Source organism: Trichomycterus rosablanca, unplaced genomic scaffold (assembly GCF_030014385.1).
Source record: "Trichomycterus rosablanca isolate fTriRos1 unplaced genomic scaffold, fTriRos1.hap1 scaffold_136, whole genome shotgun sequence".
In the NCBI taxonomy this organism is placed as follows: domain Eukaryota; kingdom Metazoa; phylum Chordata; class Actinopteri; order Siluriformes; family Trichomycteridae; genus Trichomycterus; species Trichomycterus rosablanca.
Genome location: NW_026946964.1, coordinates 1,718 through 19,360, shown reverse-complemented (window position 1 = coordinate 19,360; position 17,643 = coordinate 1,718). Strand labels below are relative to the sequence as shown.

The 17,643-nt window shown below is 48.7% G+C and overlaps 18 non-coding genes across 18 annotated transcripts; 6 read left to right on the top strand and 12 right to left on the bottom strand.

Moving 5' to 3' along the window:
• Positions 1–3,213: 3,213 nt before the first annotated feature.
• On the bottom strand, positions 3,214–3,285 carry trnad-guc (transfer RNA aspartic acid (anticodon GUC)). The gene has a single exon. It is a non-coding gene; the product is annotated as a tRNA-Asp (tRNA).
• A 441-nt stretch (positions 3,286–3,726) lies between these two features.
• Positions 3,727–3,799, bottom strand: trnav-cac (transfer RNA valine (anticodon CAC)). Its single transcript has one exon. It is a non-coding gene; the product is annotated as a tRNA-Val (tRNA).
• A 946-nt stretch (positions 3,800–4,745) lies between these two features.
• Positions 4,746–4,817, top strand: trnag-ucc (transfer RNA glycine (anticodon UCC)). The gene has a single exon. It is a non-coding gene; the product is annotated as a tRNA-Gly (tRNA).
• Positions 4,818–5,500: 683 nt separating this feature from the next.
• Positions 5,501–5,573, bottom strand: trnav-uac (transfer RNA valine (anticodon UAC)). The gene has a single exon. It is a non-coding gene; the product is annotated as a tRNA-Val (tRNA).
• Positions 5,574–5,677: 104 nt separating this feature from the next.
• trnav-cac (transfer RNA valine (anticodon CAC)) lies at positions 5,678–5,750 on the bottom strand. Its single transcript has one exon. It is a non-coding gene; the product is annotated as a tRNA-Val (tRNA).
• Positions 5,751–6,443: 693 nt separating this feature from the next.
• On the top strand, positions 6,444–6,515 carry trnag-ucc (transfer RNA glycine (anticodon UCC)). Its single transcript has one exon. It is a non-coding gene; the product is annotated as a tRNA-Gly (tRNA).
• Positions 6,516–6,633: 118 nt separating this feature from the next.
• Positions 6,634–6,704, top strand: trnag-gcc (transfer RNA glycine (anticodon GCC)). The gene has a single exon. It is a non-coding gene; the product is annotated as a tRNA-Gly (tRNA).
• A 1,789-nt stretch (positions 6,705–8,493) lies between these two features.
• Positions 8,494–8,565, top strand: trnag-ucc (transfer RNA glycine (anticodon UCC)). The gene has a single exon. It is a non-coding gene; the product is annotated as a tRNA-Gly (tRNA).
• A 350-nt stretch (positions 8,566–8,915) lies between these two features.
• Positions 8,916–8,988, bottom strand: trnav-uac (transfer RNA valine (anticodon UAC)). Its single transcript has one exon. It is a non-coding gene; the product is annotated as a tRNA-Val (tRNA).
• Positions 8,989–9,092: 104 nt separating this feature from the next.
• trnav-cac (transfer RNA valine (anticodon CAC)) lies at positions 9,093–9,165 on the bottom strand. Its single transcript has one exon. It is a non-coding gene; the product is annotated as a tRNA-Val (tRNA).
• Positions 9,166–10,111: 946 nt separating this feature from the next.
• trnag-ucc (transfer RNA glycine (anticodon UCC)) lies at positions 10,112–10,183 on the top strand. Its single transcript has one exon. It is a non-coding gene; the product is annotated as a tRNA-Gly (tRNA).
• A 337-nt stretch (positions 10,184–10,520) lies between these two features.
• trnad-guc (transfer RNA aspartic acid (anticodon GUC)) lies at positions 10,521–10,592 on the bottom strand. Its single transcript has one exon. It is a non-coding gene; the product is annotated as a tRNA-Asp (tRNA).
• An 83-nt stretch (positions 10,593–10,675) lies between these two features.
• Positions 10,676–10,748, bottom strand: trnav-aac (transfer RNA valine (anticodon AAC)). The gene has a single exon. It is a non-coding gene; the product is annotated as a tRNA-Val (tRNA).
• A 108-nt stretch (positions 10,749–10,856) lies between these two features.
• On the bottom strand, positions 10,857–10,929 carry trnav-uac (transfer RNA valine (anticodon UAC)). Its single transcript has one exon. It is a non-coding gene; the product is annotated as a tRNA-Val (tRNA).
• A 4,972-nt stretch (positions 10,930–15,901) lies between these two features.
• Positions 15,902–15,973, bottom strand: trnad-guc (transfer RNA aspartic acid (anticodon GUC)). Its single transcript has one exon. It is a non-coding gene; the product is annotated as a tRNA-Asp (tRNA).
• An 83-nt stretch (positions 15,974–16,056) lies between these two features.
• Positions 16,057–16,129, bottom strand: trnav-aac (transfer RNA valine (anticodon AAC)). Its single transcript has one exon. It is a non-coding gene; the product is annotated as a tRNA-Val (tRNA).
• A 104-nt stretch (positions 16,130–16,233) lies between these two features.
• Positions 16,234–16,306, bottom strand: trnav-cac (transfer RNA valine (anticodon CAC)). Its single transcript has one exon. It is a non-coding gene; the product is annotated as a tRNA-Val (tRNA).
• Positions 16,307–17,252: 946 nt separating this feature from the next.
• On the top strand, positions 17,253–17,324 carry trnag-ucc (transfer RNA glycine (anticodon UCC)). Its single transcript has one exon. It is a non-coding gene; the product is annotated as a tRNA-Gly (tRNA).
• The last annotated feature ends 319 nt before the right edge of the window (positions 17,325–17,643 follow it).

Sequence of the window (17,643 nt, the reverse complement as noted above, 5' to 3'; positions counted from 1 at the left end):
TATTGTTTACACCAGGAATCAGCTGTTAGCGCTTAGCAACACAGCTGTGCTACCGCATGAGAGGCACGACATCCCCCGCGAGCTGAGGAGGAGGAAGCGGGGGAGACGGGCTGGAGCTCTACGTCGGGATAGAAAGAGACGTTATAAACCGGTTCTTCCTTCCATCGTTATGGGGAACGTAAGATCTCTCACCAATAAGATGGACGAGCTGACGGCGCTAACGCGGCATCAGAGGGAGTATCGGGAGTGTAGCGTTATGGTGTTTACAGAGTCCTGGCTCAACACGCTCATCCCGGACACGCTCGTATCTCTGGACGGCTTTCACCTCATCCGAGCGGACAGGACAGCGGAGAGCGGTAAGAGGAAGGGAGGAGGACTGGCAGTATTTGTGAATGAAAGATGGTGTAACTCTGGGCACATCGCTATTAAGGAACAGATCTGCTGTAAGAACATTGAACTGTTAGCCGTTAGCATGAGACCGTACTATCTCCCGAGGGAATTCTCGCACGTTATCGCGATAGCTGCGTATGTCCCGCCCTCTGCTAACGCTGACGCTGCCTGTGACGTCCTGCACGCAGCTGTGTGCAGGCTGCAGACACAGCACCCACAAGCCCTCCTTCTCATCTCAGGAGACTTTAATCATGTTTCTCCATCCTCCACTCTGTCCACCTTCACACAATATGTAACCTGCCACACCAGAGACAATAAAATACTGGACTTGTTTTATGCCAACACTAAGGAGGCTTATAACTCATCACCTCTCCCTCCCCTTGGAAGATCTGATCACAATCTGGTTCATCTTCTGCCGGTGTACAAACCCCTTGTGCACAGAGAACCAGCAGTCACCCGCACAGTTAAGAAATGGTCTAAGGAGACTAAAGAGGCTCTAAAGGACTGTTTTGAAACAACAGTGTGGGAAGAACTGTGTGACCCTAATGGGGAGGACATTGACAGTCTCACTCATTGCATCACGGATTATGTCAACTTCTGTGTGGAGAACACTGTCCCCACCAAGACTGTTCGGTGTTTCTCCAACAATAAGCCATGGATAAATCCTGACATAAAGGCTCTCCTAAAAAAGAAAAAGAGGGCCTTCAGATCGGGCGATAAGGATGAGCTGAAAGCTGTGCAGAGAGAACTGAGAAGGAAGATCAGAGAGGGGAAAGCTGGCTACAGGAAGAAGCTGGAAGAAGAACTACAGCAGAAAAATGTCAGTGGAGTTTGGAAAGGCCTTAAAACCATCTCTGGTCACAAGAAGCCCGACTCCCAGGTGGTGGGGGACCAGAAGTGGGTGAACGAACTCAATTTGTTCTTCAATAGATTTGATCACTCACATGTCCATCCCCCTACACAGACATCACAGCTGTACCCCCCTTCTGTGGCACCACCAACATGCTGCCCTCCCCCGTCTCTCACACTCACGCCCTTATCACAGCCACCCCCTACTGGTTCATCTGCTGGCAACTTTAACTTCCCATTCACGCACTCCAACACCCAGCCTCCATGCTCCAATCTGTCCTTCACAACAGCCCAGGTGAGGAATGAGCTGAAGAAAATCAAAGTGAAGAAAGCTGCGGGTCCAGATGGCATCAGTGCCAGGCTCCTCAAGTCCTGTGCAGATCAGCTGTGCGGGGTAGTCGAGCACATGTTTAACCTGAGTCTGAAGCTGGGAAGAGTACCACAGCTGTGGAAAACATCTTGTGTGGTACCTGTGCCAAAAACACAGCACCCAAAGGACCTAAACAGCTACAGACCGGTGGCACTGACTTCACATTTGATGAAATCACTGGAGAGGCTGGTCCTTACCCATCTCCGCCCTCTGGTGAACCCATCCATGGACCCTCTTCAGTTTGCTTACCAGCCTGGCGTTGGGGTGGATGATGCCATCATCCATCTGTTACACGGAACTCTTTCTCACCTGGAGAAGCCTGGGAGCACTGTGAGAATAACCTTCTTCGATTTCTCCAGTGCTTTTAACACCATACGGCCGGGGCTCCTGAAGGACAAACTGGATCATGTTGGAGTGGACAGTCACCTGTCCAATTGGATACTGGACTACCTCAGCAACCAACCACAGTATCTGAGGGCACGGGACTGTGTGTCTGATATGGTGGTCAGCAGCACAGGGGCCCCTCAGGGAACGGTCTTGGCACCATTCCTCTTCACCCTGTACACGGCTGACTTCATGTACAGATCACCGGACTGTCACCTCCAGAAGTTCTCTGATGACTCAGCAATTGTCGGACTTATAAACAATGACGAGGACAGCGAGTACAGAGAACTGATCCAGGACTTCATGGACTGGTGTCTGCTGAACCACCTCCAGTTAAACGTGGGGAAGACCAAAGAACTGGTGGTGGATTTCCGCAGGTGCAGATCCACCTTGCCACCGGTGAACATCCAAGGAATGGACATTGAGAGAGTGGACTCTTATAAGTACCTGGGTGTTCATCTAAACAACAAACTGGACTGGTCAGTTAACACTAACGCACTTTATAAAAAAGGTCAGAGTAGACTCTACCTACTCAGGAGACTGAGGTCATTTGGAGTGCGGGGGGCACTCCTAAGGACTTTCTTTGACACAGTGGTGGCATCAGCCATCTTTTACGGAGTGGTATGCTGGGGCAGTAGCATCTCTACAGCGGACAGGAAGAGACTGAACAAACTCATTAAGAGGGCCGGCTCTGTCCTGGGGAGCCCCTTAGACCCAGTGCAGGTGGTGGGAGACAGAAGGATGTTAGCCAAGCTGGCATCCATGCTGGAGAATGATTCCCACCCCATGCATGAGACTCTGGCAGCACTGGGCAGCTCCTTCAGTGACAGGCTGCTTCACCCTAAATGTGGGAAGGAGCGGTACCGTAGGTCCTTCCTTCCTGCTGCTGTTAGATTATACAACCAGCACTGCTCCAGATAGATCACACACACACTTTAAATTATTATTCATTAAAATGTGCAATTTTTTTTCCCCCATGTGTAACTATTACAATGTGCAATATTCTCACGTGCAGTTATTGTAAATATTTTTAGAGTTTTCTGACTTTTTATTATTATTGTTATACATTGTACTATTTTTATTTTTTATTTTTTATCGTCTATTTTTATTTTTTTACTGAGTGCTGTACTATCCCTTTGCTGCTGCAACAATGTGAATTTCCCCATTGTGGGACTAATAAAGGATTATCTTATCTTATCTTATCTCAAAAACAATGCCGTCTCCCCGTCGGGGAATCGAACCCCGGTCTTCCGCATGACAGGCGGAGATACTGTCCACTATACTAACGAGGACGAGCAAAAGGGGCATCGATTAGGCATACCTCCCTGAAACTCTCACCACTTGAGGTGAACAGAAAGGCCACCTGCAGCAAAGATGTTTCTGCCCGGTTTCGAACCGGGGACCTTTCGCGTGTTAGGCGAACGTGATGACCACTACACTACAGGAACTAACTGAGTGGGGCACTTCCTGGCTGCAGCTTTGTGTCTGGAATAAACTGAAATTCAAAACCTAGATGAAGGAAGAATGTTGTCATGCGAAGCATAAAAAGTCTTAGCTGCTTCTGCCCGGTTTCGAACCGGGGACCTTTCGCGTGTTAGGCGAACGTGATGACCACTACACTACAGAAACTGAGTCGAGCACCTCCTGGCTGCAGCTTAGTGTCTGGATTAAAAAGGGACTCAAAACACAAATATGGGCAGAAAGTTATCAAGCGATGCATAAAGGGTAAGCATTGTTTCTGCCCGGTTTCGAACCGGGGACCTTTCGCGTGTGAAGCGAACGTGATGACCACTACACTACAGAAACTGCATGCCTCAGCTCAGTGCCACTTGTGTTGCAGCACTCATCAGAGGCTTCACTCATCCAAAGAACTGGCTCAATTCTACTGACTAAGTCATGGGCCATGGGCTTACCAACAACAAAAAGCTAAAGCAGCAAACACGTGTCTGTGTGCCTTTAAAGCAGAGAAAGCAAAAGTAGCACTTGCAGCAACACAAAAGCATGGCATCAAAGTGTGAAGCCAGGCAAACGGCACAAGACACAAGCACCCAGTCCCTACAGCTAAGCACAAACTGCAGCTTCCACAAGCAGCCTTTGCATTATGCTAAATGGCCAAACTGGCTCAGTAACATAAGCCTCCCACTCCAAACTAATTCAGTACAACAAGTGAGAAAGATCTCAGTCATGGTCAATGAAACTTTGAAATGAAACTTACAGATGAGAGAGCAGATTTGCAGAAAGGCACCCAGGTGTTCTCCTGCTTCCACAGGGCTATGAGAGTCTCCTTGCATCCCTGGAAACTTTGCAATGTGCAGCAGAAGGAGTCCAAGCAGTATTCCACTAAAATGAACCTGGGTCTTGCTGGGAGCCTCCACTCATCCACAGGACTTGATCACTTCTACTGGTCCCCTCCCTTTCCAGAAATTCAAAAGCTCTTTGTCTGAATCCCAGCTGTGACATCAGCAAACTCACCGTGCAGCCATTGGAGGAAAGGGGTGTGAAAGCTCTCTGCTAGTCCTGATAGACCAATAATGTGGTGGCACACAGCTGGGGTGATGGTGAAAGCTGTTGTGCAGTTGTTCTCTTTGTTGATGTGATGCAGAGAGATCAGCTGACTGCTAAAAGACCTCCTAGCACAATTACTCACCAAAGAACAAGTCTTGGAGACCAACTCCCCTTCACAGAGCCACAAAGACAAAACCAGCACTTGCTTGCAGCAACGGGTTCTAACAGGGTGGTGCTTTTGTCGCCTGCGTTGGTGGTATAGTGGTGAGCATAGCTGCCTTCCAAGCAGTTGACCCGGGTTCGATTCCCGGCCAACGCATACCCTTTAACCAGCAGGTGCCAAGGGAACAAAAAGTAGCTTGCAACTCCTTTCATATTGCTCGCTGCAACATAATTTCACCATCTCAGCCAGGAAGGTCTGAAGCTGGGCATGTGCAGCATTGGTGGTTCAGTGGTAGAATCCAGCCAAACAGGAGCTGTACACAGGGACAGTGGCCATTCTTCTAATCTCATGGAAAGGCCCTTGTTCTACTTAATGTCACCAAGACCAAACAGTGTTACCTTCAAGGAATGTGCCACGTGCAGTTTGAGAAGACTCAAAAAGAAAATCAGATGCAGACTAGTCACTCTTCCATGCCATGCGCTTAGCGGCAAAAACAATGCCGTCTCCCTGTCGGGGAATCGAACCCCGGTCTTCCGCGTGACAGGCGGAGATACTGTCCACTATACTAACGAGGACGAGCAAAAGGGGCATCGATTAGGCATACCTCCCTGAAACTCTCACCACTTGAGGTGAACAGAAAGGCCACCTGCAGCAAAGATGTTTCTGCCCGGTTTCGAACCGGGGACCTTCCGCGTGTTAGGCGAACGTGATGACCACTACACTACAGAAACTAACTGAGTGGGGCACTTCCTGGCTGCAGCTTTGTGTCTGGAATAAACTGAAATTCAAAACCTAGATGAAGGAAGAATGTTGTCATGCGAAGCATAAAAAGTCTCAGCTGCTTCTGCCCGGTTTCGAACCGGGGACTTTTCGCGTGTAAAGCGAACGTGATGACCACTACACTACAGAAACTGAGTCTAGCACCTCCTGGCTGCAGCTTAGTGTCTGGATTAAAAAGGGACTCAAAACACAAATATGGGCAGAAAGTTATCAAGCGATGCATAAAGGGTAAGCATTGTTTCTGCCCGGTTTCGAACCGGGGACCTTTCGCGTGTGAGGCGAACGTGATGACCACTACACTACAGAAACTGCACGCCTCAGCTCAGTGCCACTTGTGTTGCAGCACTCATCAGAGGCTTCACTCAAACTGGCTCAGTAACATAAGCCTCCCACTCCAAACTAATTCAGTACAACAAGTGAGAAAGATCTCAGTCATGGTCAATGAAACTTTGAAATGAAACTTACAGATGAGAGAGCAGATTTGCAGAAAGGCACCCAGGTGTTCTCCTGCTTCCACAGGGCTATGAGAGTCTCCTTGCATCCCTGGAAACTTTGCAATGTGCAGCAGAAGGAGTCCAAGCGGTATTCCACTAAAATGAACCTGGGTCTTGCTGGGAGCCTCCACTCATCCACAGGACTTGATCACTTCTACTGGTCCCCTCCCTTTCCAGAAATTCAAAAGCTCTTTGTCTGAATCCCAGCTGTGACATCAGCAAACTCACCGTGCAGCTATTGGAGGAAAGGGGTGTGAAAGCTCTCTGCTAGTCCTGATAGACCAATAATGTGGTGGCACACAGCTGTGGTGATGGTGAAAGCTGTTGTGCAGTTGTTCTCTTTGTTGATGTGATGCAGAGAGATCAGCTGACTGCTAAAAGACCTCCTAGCACAATTACTCACCAAAGAACAAGTCTTGGAGACCAACTCCCCTTCACAGAGCCACAAAGACAAAACCAGCACTTGCTTGCAGCAACGGGTTCTAACAGGGTGGTGCTTTTGTCGCCTGCGTTGGTGGTATTGTGGTGAGCATAGCTGCCTTCCAAGCAGTTGACCCGGGTTCGATTCCCGGCCAACGCATACCCTTTAACCAGCAGGTGCCAAGGGAACAAAAAGTTGCTTGAAACTCCTTTCATATTGCTCGCTGCAACATAATTCCACCATCTCAGCCAGGAAGGTCTGAAGCTGGGCATGTGCAGCATTGGTGGTTCAGTGGTAGAATTCTCGCCTGCCATGCGGGAGGCCTGGGTTCGATTCCCGGCCAATGCATCGACTGCTTTTTCTTCACTAGAGACAAGCGTAACCTGAGGCAATCTGAAATCCAGCCAAACAGGAGCTGTACACAGGGACAGTGGCCATTCTTCTAATCTCATGGAAAGGCCCTTTTTCTACTTAATGTCACCAAGACCAAACAGTGTTACCTTCAAGGAATGTGCCACGTGCAGTTTGAGAAGACTCAAAAAGAAAATCAGATGCAGACTAGTCACTCTTCCATGCCATGCGCTTAGCGGCAAAAACAATGCCGTCTCCCCGTCGGGGAATCGAACCCCGGTTTTCCGCGTGACAGGCGGAGATACTGTCCACTATACTAACGAGGACTAGCAAAAGGGGCATCGATTAGGCATACCTCCCTGAAACTCTCACCACTTGAGGTGAACAGAAAGGCCACCTGCAGCAAAGATGTTTCTGCCCGGTTTCGAACCGGGGACCTTTCGCGTGTTAGGCGAACGTGATGACCACTACACTACGGAAACTAACTGAGTGGGGCACTTCCTGGCTGCAGCTTTGTGTCTGGAATAAACTGAAATTCAAAACCTAGATGAAGGAAGAATGTTGTCATGCGAAGCATAAAAAGTCTCAGCTGCTTCTGCCCGGTTTCGAACCGGGGACCTTTCGCGTGTAAAGCCAACGTGATGAACACTACACTACAGAAACTGAGATGGGCATCTCCTGGCTGCAGCTTAGTGTCTGGATTAAATAGGGACTCAAAACAAACATATGGGCAGAAAGTTATCAAGCGATGCAGAAAGGGTAAGCATTGTTTCTGCCCGGTTTCCAACCGGAGACCTTTCGCATGTGAGGCGAACGTGATGACCACTACACTACAGAAACTGCATGCCTCAGCTCAGTGCCACTTGTGTTGCAGCACTCATCAGAGGCTTCACTCATCCAAAGAACTGGCTCAATTCTACTGACTAAGTCATGGGCCATGGGCTTACCAACAACAAAAAGCTAAAGCAGCAAACACGTGTCTGTGTGCCTTTAAAGCAGAGAAAGCAAAAGTAGCACTTGCAGCAACACAAAAGCATGGCATCAAAGTGTGAAGCCAGGCAAACGGCACAAGACACAAGCACCCAGTCCCTACAGCTAAGCACAAACTGCAGCTTCCACAAGCAGCCTTTGCATTATGCTAAATGGCCAAACTGGCTCAGTAACATAAGCCTCCCACTCCAAACTAATTCAGTACAACAAGTGAGAAAGATCTCAGTCATGGTCAATGAAACTTTGAAATGAAACTTACAGATGAGAGAGCAGATTTGCAGAAAGGCACCCAGGTGTTCTCCTGCTTCCACAGGGCTATGAGAGTCTCCTTGCATCCCTGGAAACTTTGCAATGTGCAGCAGAAGGAGTCCAAGCAGTATTCCACTAAAATGAACCTGGGTCTTGCTGGGAGCCTCCACTCATCCACAGGACTTGATCACTTCTACTGGTCCCCTCCCTTTCCAGAAATTCAAAAGCTCTTTGTCTGAATCCCAGCTGTGACATCAGCAAACTCACCGTGCAGCCATTGGAGGAAAGGGGTGTGAAAGCTCTCTGCTAGTCCTGATAGACCAATAATGTGGTGGCACACAGCTGGGGTGATGGTAAAAGCTGTTGTGCAGTTGTTCTCTTTGTTGATGTGATGCAGAGAGATCAGCTGACTGCTAAAAGACCTCCTAGCACAATTACTCACCAAAGAACAAGTCTTGGAGACCAACTCCCCTTCACAGAGCCACAAAGACAAAACCAGCACTTGCTTGCAGCAACGGGTTCTAACAGGGTGGTGCTTTTGTCGCCTGCGTTGGTGGTATAGTGGTGAGCATAGCTGCCTTCCAAGCAGTTGACCCGGGTTCGATTCCCGGCCAACGCATACCCTTTAACCAGCAGGTGCCAAGGGAACAAAAAGTAGCTTGCAAATCCTTTCATATTGCTCGCTGCAACATAATTCCACCATCTCAGCCAGGAAGGTCTGAAGCTGGGCATGTGCAGCATTGGTGGTTCAGTGGTAGAATCCAGCCAAACAGGAGCTGTACACAGGGACAGTGGCCATTCTTCTAATCTCATGGAAAGGCCCTTGTTCTACTTAATGTCACCAAGACCAAACAGTGTTACCTTCAAGGAATGTGCCACGTGCAGTTTGAGAAGACTCAAAAAGAAAATCAGATGCAGACTAGTCACTCTTCCACTTGAGGTGAACAGAAAGGCCACCTGCAGCAAAGATGTTTCTGCCCGGTTTCGAACCGGGGACCTTTCGCGTGTAAAGCGAACGTGATGACCACTACACTACAGAAACTGAGTCTAGCACCTCCTGGCTGCAGCTTAGTGTCTGGATTAAAAAGGGACTCAAAACACAAATATGGGCAGAAAGTTATCAAGCGATGCATAAAGGGTAAGCATTGTTTCTGCCCGGTTTCGAACCGGGGACCTTTCGCGTGTGAGGCGAACGTGATGACCACTACACTACAGAAACTGCATGCCTCAGCTCAGTGCCACTTGTGTTGCAGCACTCATCAGAGGCTTCACTCATCCAAAGAACTGGCTCAATTCTACTGACTAAGTCATGGGCCATGGGCTTACCAACAACAAAAAGCTAAAGCAGCAAACACGTGTCTGTGTGCCTTTAAAGCAGAGAAAGCAAAAGTAGCACTTGCAGCAACACAAAAGCATGGCATCAAAGTGTGAAGCCAGGCAAACGGCACAAGACACAAGCACCCAGTCCCTACAGCTAAGCACAAACTGCAGCTTCCACAAGCAGCCTTTGCATTATGCTAAATGGCCAAACTGGCTCAGTAACATAAGCCACCCACTCCAAACTAATTCAGTACAACAAGTGAGAAAGATCTCAGTCATGGTCAATGAAACTTTGAAATGAAACTTACAGATGAGAGAGCAGATTTGCAGAAAGGCACCCAGGTGTTCTCCTGCTTCCACAGGGCTATGAGAGTCTTCTTGCATCCCTGGAAACTTTGCAATGTGCAGCAGAAGGAGTCCAAGCAGTATTCCACTAAAATGAACCTGGGTCTTGCTGGGAGCCTCCACTCATCCACAGGACTTGATCACTTCTACTGGTCCCCTCCCTTTCCAGAAATTTAAAAGCTCTTTGTCTGAATCCCAGCTGTGACATCAGCAAACTCACCGTGCAGCCATTGGAGGAAAGGGGTGTGAAAGCTCTCTGCTAGTCCTGATAGACCAATAATGTGGTGGCACACAGCTGGGGTGATGGTGAAAGCTGTTGTGCAGTTGTTCTCTTTGTTGATGTGATGCAGAGAGATCAGCTGACTGCTAAAAGACCTCCTAGCACAATTACTCACCAAAGAACAAGTCTTGGAGACCAACTCCCCTTCACAGAGCCACAAAGACAAAACCAGCACTTGCTTGCAGCAACGGGTTCTAACAGGGTGGTGCTTTTGTCACCTGCGTTGGTGGTATAGTGGTGAGCATAGCTGCCTTCCAAGCAGTTGACCCGGGTTCGATTCCCGGCCAACGCATACCCTTTAACCAGCAGGTGCCAAGGGAACAAAAAGTAGCTTTCATATTGCTCGCTGCAACATAATTCCACCATCTCAGCCAGGAAGGTCTGAAGCTGGGCATGTGCAGCATTGGTGGTTCAGTGGTAGAATCCAGCCAAACAGGAGCTGTACACAGGGACAGTGGCCATTCTTCTAATCTCATGGAAAGGCCCTTGTTCTACTTAATGTCACCAAGACCAAACAGTGTTACCTTCAAGGAATGTGCCACGTGCAGTTTGAGAAGACTCAAAAAGAAAATCAGATGCAGACTAGTCACTCTTCCATGCCATGCGCTTAGCGGCAAAAACAATGCCGTCTCCCCGTCGGGGAATCGAACCCCGGTCTTCCGCGTGACAGGCGGAGATACTGTCCACTATACTAACGAGGACGAGCAAAAGGGGCATCGATTAGGCATACCTCCCTGAAACTCTCACCACTTGAGGTGAACAGAAAGGCCACCTGCAGCAAAGATGTTTCTGCCCGGTTTCGAACCGGGGACCTTTCGCGTGTTAGGCGAACGTGATGACCACTACACTACAGAAACTAACTGAGTGGGGCACTTCCTGGCTGCAGCTTTGTGTCTGGAATAAACTGAAATTCAAAACCTAGATGAAGGAAGAATGTTGTCATGCGAAGCATAAAAAGTCTCAGCTGCTTCTGCCCGGTTTCGAACCGGGGACCTTTCGCGTGTAAAACCAACGTGATGACCACTACACTACAGAAACTGAGATATGCATCTCCTGGCTGCAGCTTAGTGTCTGGATTAAAAAGGGACTCAAAACAAACATATGGGCAGAAAGTTATCAAGCGATGCAGAAAGGGTAAGCATTGTTTCTGCCCGGTTTCGAACCGGAGACCTTTCGCATGTGAGGCGAACGTGATGACCACTACACTACAGAAACTGCATGCCTCAGCTCAGTGCCACTTGTGTTGCAGCACTCATCAGAGGCTTCACTCATCCAAAGAACTGGCTCAATTCTACTGACTAAGTCATGGGCCATGGGCTTACCAACAACAAAAAGCTAAAGCAGCAAACACGTGTCTGTGTGCCTTTAAAGCAGAGAAAGCAAAAGTAGCACTTGCAGCAACACAAAAGCATGGCATCAAAGTGTGAAGCCAGGCAAACGGCACAAGACACAAGCACCCAGTCCCCACAGCTAAGCACAAACTGCATCTTCCACAAGCAGCCTTTGCTTCATGCTAAATGGCCAAACTGGCTCAGTAACATAAGCCTCCCATTCCAAACTAATTCAGTACAACAAGTGAGAAAGATCTCAGTCATGGTCAATGAAACTTTGAAATGAAACTTACAGATGAGAGAGCAGATTTGCAGAAAGGCACCCAGGTGTTCTCCTGCTTCCACAGGGCTATGAGAGTCTCCTTGCATCCCTGGAAACTTTGCAATGTGCAGCAGAAGGAGTCCAAGCAGTATTCCACTAAAATGAACCTGGGTCTTGCTGGGAGCCTCCACTCATCCACAGGACTTGATCACTTCTACTGGTCCCCTCCCTTTCCAGAAATTCAAAAGCTCTTTGTCTGAATCCCAGCTGTGACATCAGCAAACTCACCGTGCAGCCATTGGAGGAAAGGGGTGTGAAAGCTCTCTGCTAGTCCTGATAGACCAATAATGTGGTGGCACACAGCTGGGGTGATGGTGAAAGCTGTTGTGCAGTTGTTCTCTTTGTTGATGTGATGCAGAGAGATCAGCTGACTGCTAAAAGACCTCCTAGCACAATTACTCACCAAAGAACAAGTCTTGGAGACCAACTCCCCTTCACAGAGCCACAAAGACAAAACCAGCACTTGCTTGCAGCAACGGGTTCTAACAGGGTGGTGCTTTTGTCGCCTGCGTTGGTGGTATAGTGGTGAGCATAGCTGCCTTCCAAGCAGTTGACCCGGGTTAGATTCCCAGCCAACGCATACCCTTTAACCAGCAGGTGCCAAGGGAACAAAAAGTAGCTTGCAACTACTTTCATATTGCTCGCTGCAACATAATTCCACCATCTCAGCCAGGAAGGTCTGAAGCTGGGAATGTGCAGCATTGGTGGTTCAGTGGTAGAATCCAGCCAAACAGGAGCTGCACACAGGGACAGTGGCCATTCTTCTAATCTCATGGAAAGGCCCTTGTTCTACTTAATGTCACCAAGACCAAACAGTGTTACCTTCAAGGAATGTGCCACGTGCAGTTTGAGAAGACTCAAAAAGAAAATCAGATGCAGACTAGTCACTCTTCCATGCCATGCGCTTAGCGGCATCTTTGGCGCCGCGGATGTGGCTGCCTGTTGCAACAGCTCCTGCTCATGTTTGAGTTTTTTCTACTTTTTTCCTTTCTTGTAAGTACTTAAGTTTTTCCTTTTTGTTAGCTAAGTGTTTGTACTTGTTTTTATGCACAATGGACACCAAACTTGTGCTTGTTATTGTTTTTGCACTATTTTTTTCGCTGTTTACGACTGTGTCTGGAGATCCCTTGCGGAGCCACGCTCCTATTGTTTACACCAGGAATCAGCTGTTAGCGCTTAGCAACACAGCTGTGCTACCGCATGAGAGGCACGACATCCCCCGCGAGCTGAGGAGGAGGAAGCGGGGGAGACGGGCTGGAGCTCTACGTCGGGATAGAAAGAGACGTTATAAACCGGTTCTTCCTTCCATCGTTATGGGGAACGTAAGATCTCTCACCAATAAGATGGACGAGCTGACGGCGCTAACGCGGCATCAGAGGGAGTATCGGGAGTGTAGCGTTATGGTGTTTACAGAGTCCTGGCTCAACACGCTCATCCCGGACACGCTCGTATCTCTGGACGGCTTTCACCTCATCCGAGCGGACAGGACAGCGGAGAGCGGTAAGAGGAAGGGAGGAGGACTGGCAGTATTTGTGAATGAAAGATGGTGTAACTCTGGGCACATCGCTATTAAGGAACAGATCTGCTGTAAGAACATTGAACTGTTAGCCGTTAGCATGAGACCGTACTATCTCCCGAGGGAATTCTCGCACGTTATCGCGATAGCTGCGTATGTCCCGCCCTCTGCTAACGCTGACGCTGCCTGTGACGTCCTGCACGCAGCTGTGTGCAGGCTGCAGACACAGCACCCACAAGCCCTCCTTCTCATCTCAGGAGACTTTAATCATGTTTCTCCATCCTCCACTCTGTCCACCTTCACACAATATGTAACCTGCCACACCAGAGACAATAAAATACTGGACTTGTTTTATGCCAACACTAAGGAGGCTTATAACTCATCACCTCTCCCTCCCCTTGGAAGATCTGATCACAATCTGGTTCATCTTCTGCCGGTGTACAAACCCCTTGTGCACAGAGAACCAGCAGTCACCCGCACAGTTAAGAAATGGTCTAAGGAGACTAAAGAGGCTCTAAAGGACTGTTTTGAAACAACAGTGTGGGAAGAACTGTGTGACCCTAATGGGGAGGACATTGACAGTCTCACTCATTGCATCACGGATTATGTCAACTTCTGTGTGGAGAACACTGTCCCCACCAAGACTGTTCGGTGTTTCTCCAACAATAAGCCATGGATAAATCCTGACATAAAGGCTCTCCTAAAAAAGAAAAAGAGGGCCTTCAGATCGGGCGATAAGGATGAGCTGAAAGCTGTGCAGAGAGAACTGAGAAGGAAGATCAGAGAGGGGAAAGCTGGCTACAGGAAGAAGCTGGAAGAAGAACTACAGCAGAAAAATGTCAGTGGAGTTTGGAAAGGCCTTAAAACCATCTCTGGTCACAAGAAGCCCGACTCCCAGGTGGTGGGGGACCAGAAGTGGGTGAACGAACTCAATTTGTTCTTCAATAGATTTGATCACTCACATGTCCATCCCCCTACACAGACATCACAGCTGTACCCCCCTTCTGTGGCACCACCAACATGCTGCCCTCCCCCGTCTCTCACACTCACGCCCTTATCACAGCCACCCCCTACTGGTTCATCTGCTGGCAACTTTAACTTCCCATTCACGCACTCCAACACCCAGCCTCCATGCTCCAATCTGTCCTTCACAACAGCCCAGGTGAGGAATGAGCTGAAGAAAATCAAAGTGAAGAAAGCTGCGGGTCCAGATGGCATCAGTGCCAGGCTCCTCAAGTCCTGTGCAGATCAGCTGTGCGGGGTAGTCGAGCACATGTTTAACCTGAGTCTGAAGCTGGGAAGAGTACCACAGCTGTGGAAAACATCTTGTGTGGTACCTGTGCCAAAAACACAGCACCCAAAGGACCTAAACAGCTACAGACCGGTGGCACTGACTTCACATTTGATGAAATCACTGGAGAGGCTGGTCCTTACCCATCTCCGCCCTCTGGTGAACCCATCCATGGACCCTCTTCAGTTTGCTTACCAGCCTGGCGTTGGGGTGGATGATGCCATCATCCATCTGTTACACGGAACTCTTTCTCACCTGGAGAAGCCTGGGAGCACTGTGAGAATAACCTTCTTCGATTTCTCCAGTGCTTTTAACACCATACGGCCGGGGCTCCTGAAGGACAAACTGGATCATGTTGGAGTGGACAGTCACCTGTCCAATTGGATACTGGACTACCTCAGCAACCAACCACAGTATCTGAGGGCACGGGACTGTGTGTCTGATATGGTGGTCAGCAGCACAGGGGCCCCTCAGGGAACGGTCTTGGCACCATTCCTCTTCACCCTGTACACGGCTGACTTCATGTACAGATCACCGGACTGTCACCTCCAGAAGTTCTCTGATGACTCAGCAATTGTCGGACTTATAAACAATGACGAGGACAGCGAGTACAGAGAACTGATCCAGGACTTCATGGACTGGTGTCTGCTGAACCACCTCCAGTTAAACGTGGGGAAGACCAAAGAACTGGTGGTGGATTTCCGCAGGTGCAGATCCACCTTGCCACCGGTGAACATCCAAGGAATGGACATTGAGAGAGTGGACTCTTATAAGTACCTGGGTGTTCATCTAAACAACAAACTGGACTGGTCAGTTAACACTAACGCACTTTATAAAAAAGGTCAGAGTAGACTACCTACTCAGGAGACTGAGGTCATTTGGAGTGCGGGGGGCACTCCTAAGGACTTTCTTTGACACAGTGGTGGCATCAGCCATCTTTTACGGAGTGGTATGCTGGGGCAGTAGCATCTCTACAGCGGACAGGAAGAGACTGAACAAACTCATTAAGAGGGCCGGCTCTGTCCTGGGGAGCCCCTTAGACCCAGTGCAGGTGGTGGGAGACAGAAGGATGTTAGCCAAGCTGGCATCCATGCTGGAGAATGATTCCCACCCCATGCATGAGACTCTGGCAGCACTGGGCAGCTCCTTCAGTGACAGGCTGCTTCACCCTAAATGTGGGAAGGAGCGGTACCGTAGGTCCTTCCTTCCTGCTGCTGTTAGATTATACAACCAGCACTGCTCCAGATAGATCACACACACACACTTTAAATTATTATTCATTAAAATGTGCAATTTTTTTTCCCCCATGTGTAACTATTACAATGTGCAATATTCTCACGTGCAGTTATTGTAAATATTTTTAGAGTTTTCTGACTTTTTATTATTATTGTTATACATTGTACTATTTTTATTTTTTATTTTTTATCGTCTATTTTTATTTTTTTACTGAGTGCTGTACTATCCCTTTGCTGCTGCAACAATGTGAATTTCCCCATTGTGGGACTAATAAAGGATTATCTTATCTTATCTTATCTTAAAAACAATGCCGTCTCCCCGTCGGGGAATCGAACCCCGGTCTTCCGCATGACAGGCGGAGATACTGTCCACTATACTAACGAGGACGAGCAAAAGGGGCATCGATTAGGCATACCTCCCTGAAACTCTCACCACTTGAGGTGAACAGAAAGGCCACCTGCAGCAAAGATGTTTCTGCCCGGTTTCGAACCGGGGACCTTTCGCGTGTTAGGCGAACGTGATGACCACTACACTACAGAAACTGAGTCGAGCACCTCCTGGCTGCAGCTTAGTGTCTGGATTAAAAAGGGACTCAAAACACAAATATGGGCAGAAAGTTATCAAGCGATGCATAAAGGGTAAGCATTGTTTCTGCCCGGTTTCGAACCGGGGACCTTTCGCGTGTGAAGCGAACGTGATGACCACTACACTACAGAAACTGCATGCCTCAGCTCAGTGCCACTTGTGTTGCAGCACTCATCAGAGGCTTCACTCATCCAAAGAACTGGCTCAATTCTACTGACTAAGTCATGGGCCATGGGCTTACCAACAACAAAAAGCTAAAGCAGCAAACACGTGTCTGTGTGCCTTTAAAGCAGAGAAAGCAAAAGTAGCACTTGCAGCAACACAAAAGCATGGCATCAAAGTGTGAAGCCAGGCAAACGGCACAAGACACAAGCACCCAGTCCCTACAGCTAAGCACAAACTGCAGCTTCCACAAGCAGCCTTTGCATTATGCTAAATGGCCAAACTGGCTCAGTAACATAAGCCTCCCACTCCAAACTAATTCAGTACAACAAGTGAGAAAGATCTCAGTCATGGTCAATGAAACTTTGAAATGAAACTTACAGATGAGAGAGCAGATTTGCAGAAAGGCACCCAGGTGTTCTCCTGCTTCCACAGGGCTATGAGAGTCTCCTTGCATCCCTGGAAACTTTGCAATGTGCAGCAGAAGGAGTCCAAGCAGTATTCCACTAAAATGAACCTGGGTCTTGCTGGGAGCCTCCACTCATCCACAGGACTTGATCACTTCTACTGGTCCCCTCCCTTTCCAGAAATTCAAAAGCTCTTTGTCTGAATCCCAGCTGTGACATCAGCAAACTCACCGTGCAGCCATTGGAGGAAAGGGGTGTGAAAGCTCTCTGCTAGTCCTGATAGACCAATAATGTGGTGGCACACAGCTGGGGTGATGGTGAAAGCTGTTGTGCAGTTGTTCTCTTTGTTGATGTGATGCAGAGAGATCAGCTGACTGCTAAAAGACCTCCTAGCACAATTACTCACCAAAGAACAAGTCTTGGAGACCAACTCCCCTTCACAGAGCCACAAAGACAAAACCAGCACTTGCTTGCAGCAACGGGTTCTAACAGGGTGGTGCTTTTGTCGCCTGCGTTGGTGGTATAGTGGTGAGCATAGCTGCCTTCCAAGCAGTTGACCCGGGTTCGATTCCCGGCCAACGCATACCCTTTAACCAGCAGGTGCCAAGGGAACAAAAAGTAGCTTGCAACTCCTTTCATATTGCTCGCTGCAACATAATTTCACCATCTCAGCCAGGAAGGTCTGAAGCTGGGCATGTGCAGCATTGGTGGTTCAGTGGTAGAATCCAGCCAAACAGGAGCTGTACACAGGGACAGTGGCCATTCTTCTAATCTCATGGAAAGGCCCTTGTTCTACTTAATGTCACCAAGACCAAACAGTGTTACCTTCAAGGAATGTGCCACGTGCAGTTTGAGAAGACTCAAAAAGAAAATCAGATGCAGACTAGTCACTCTTCCAGGCC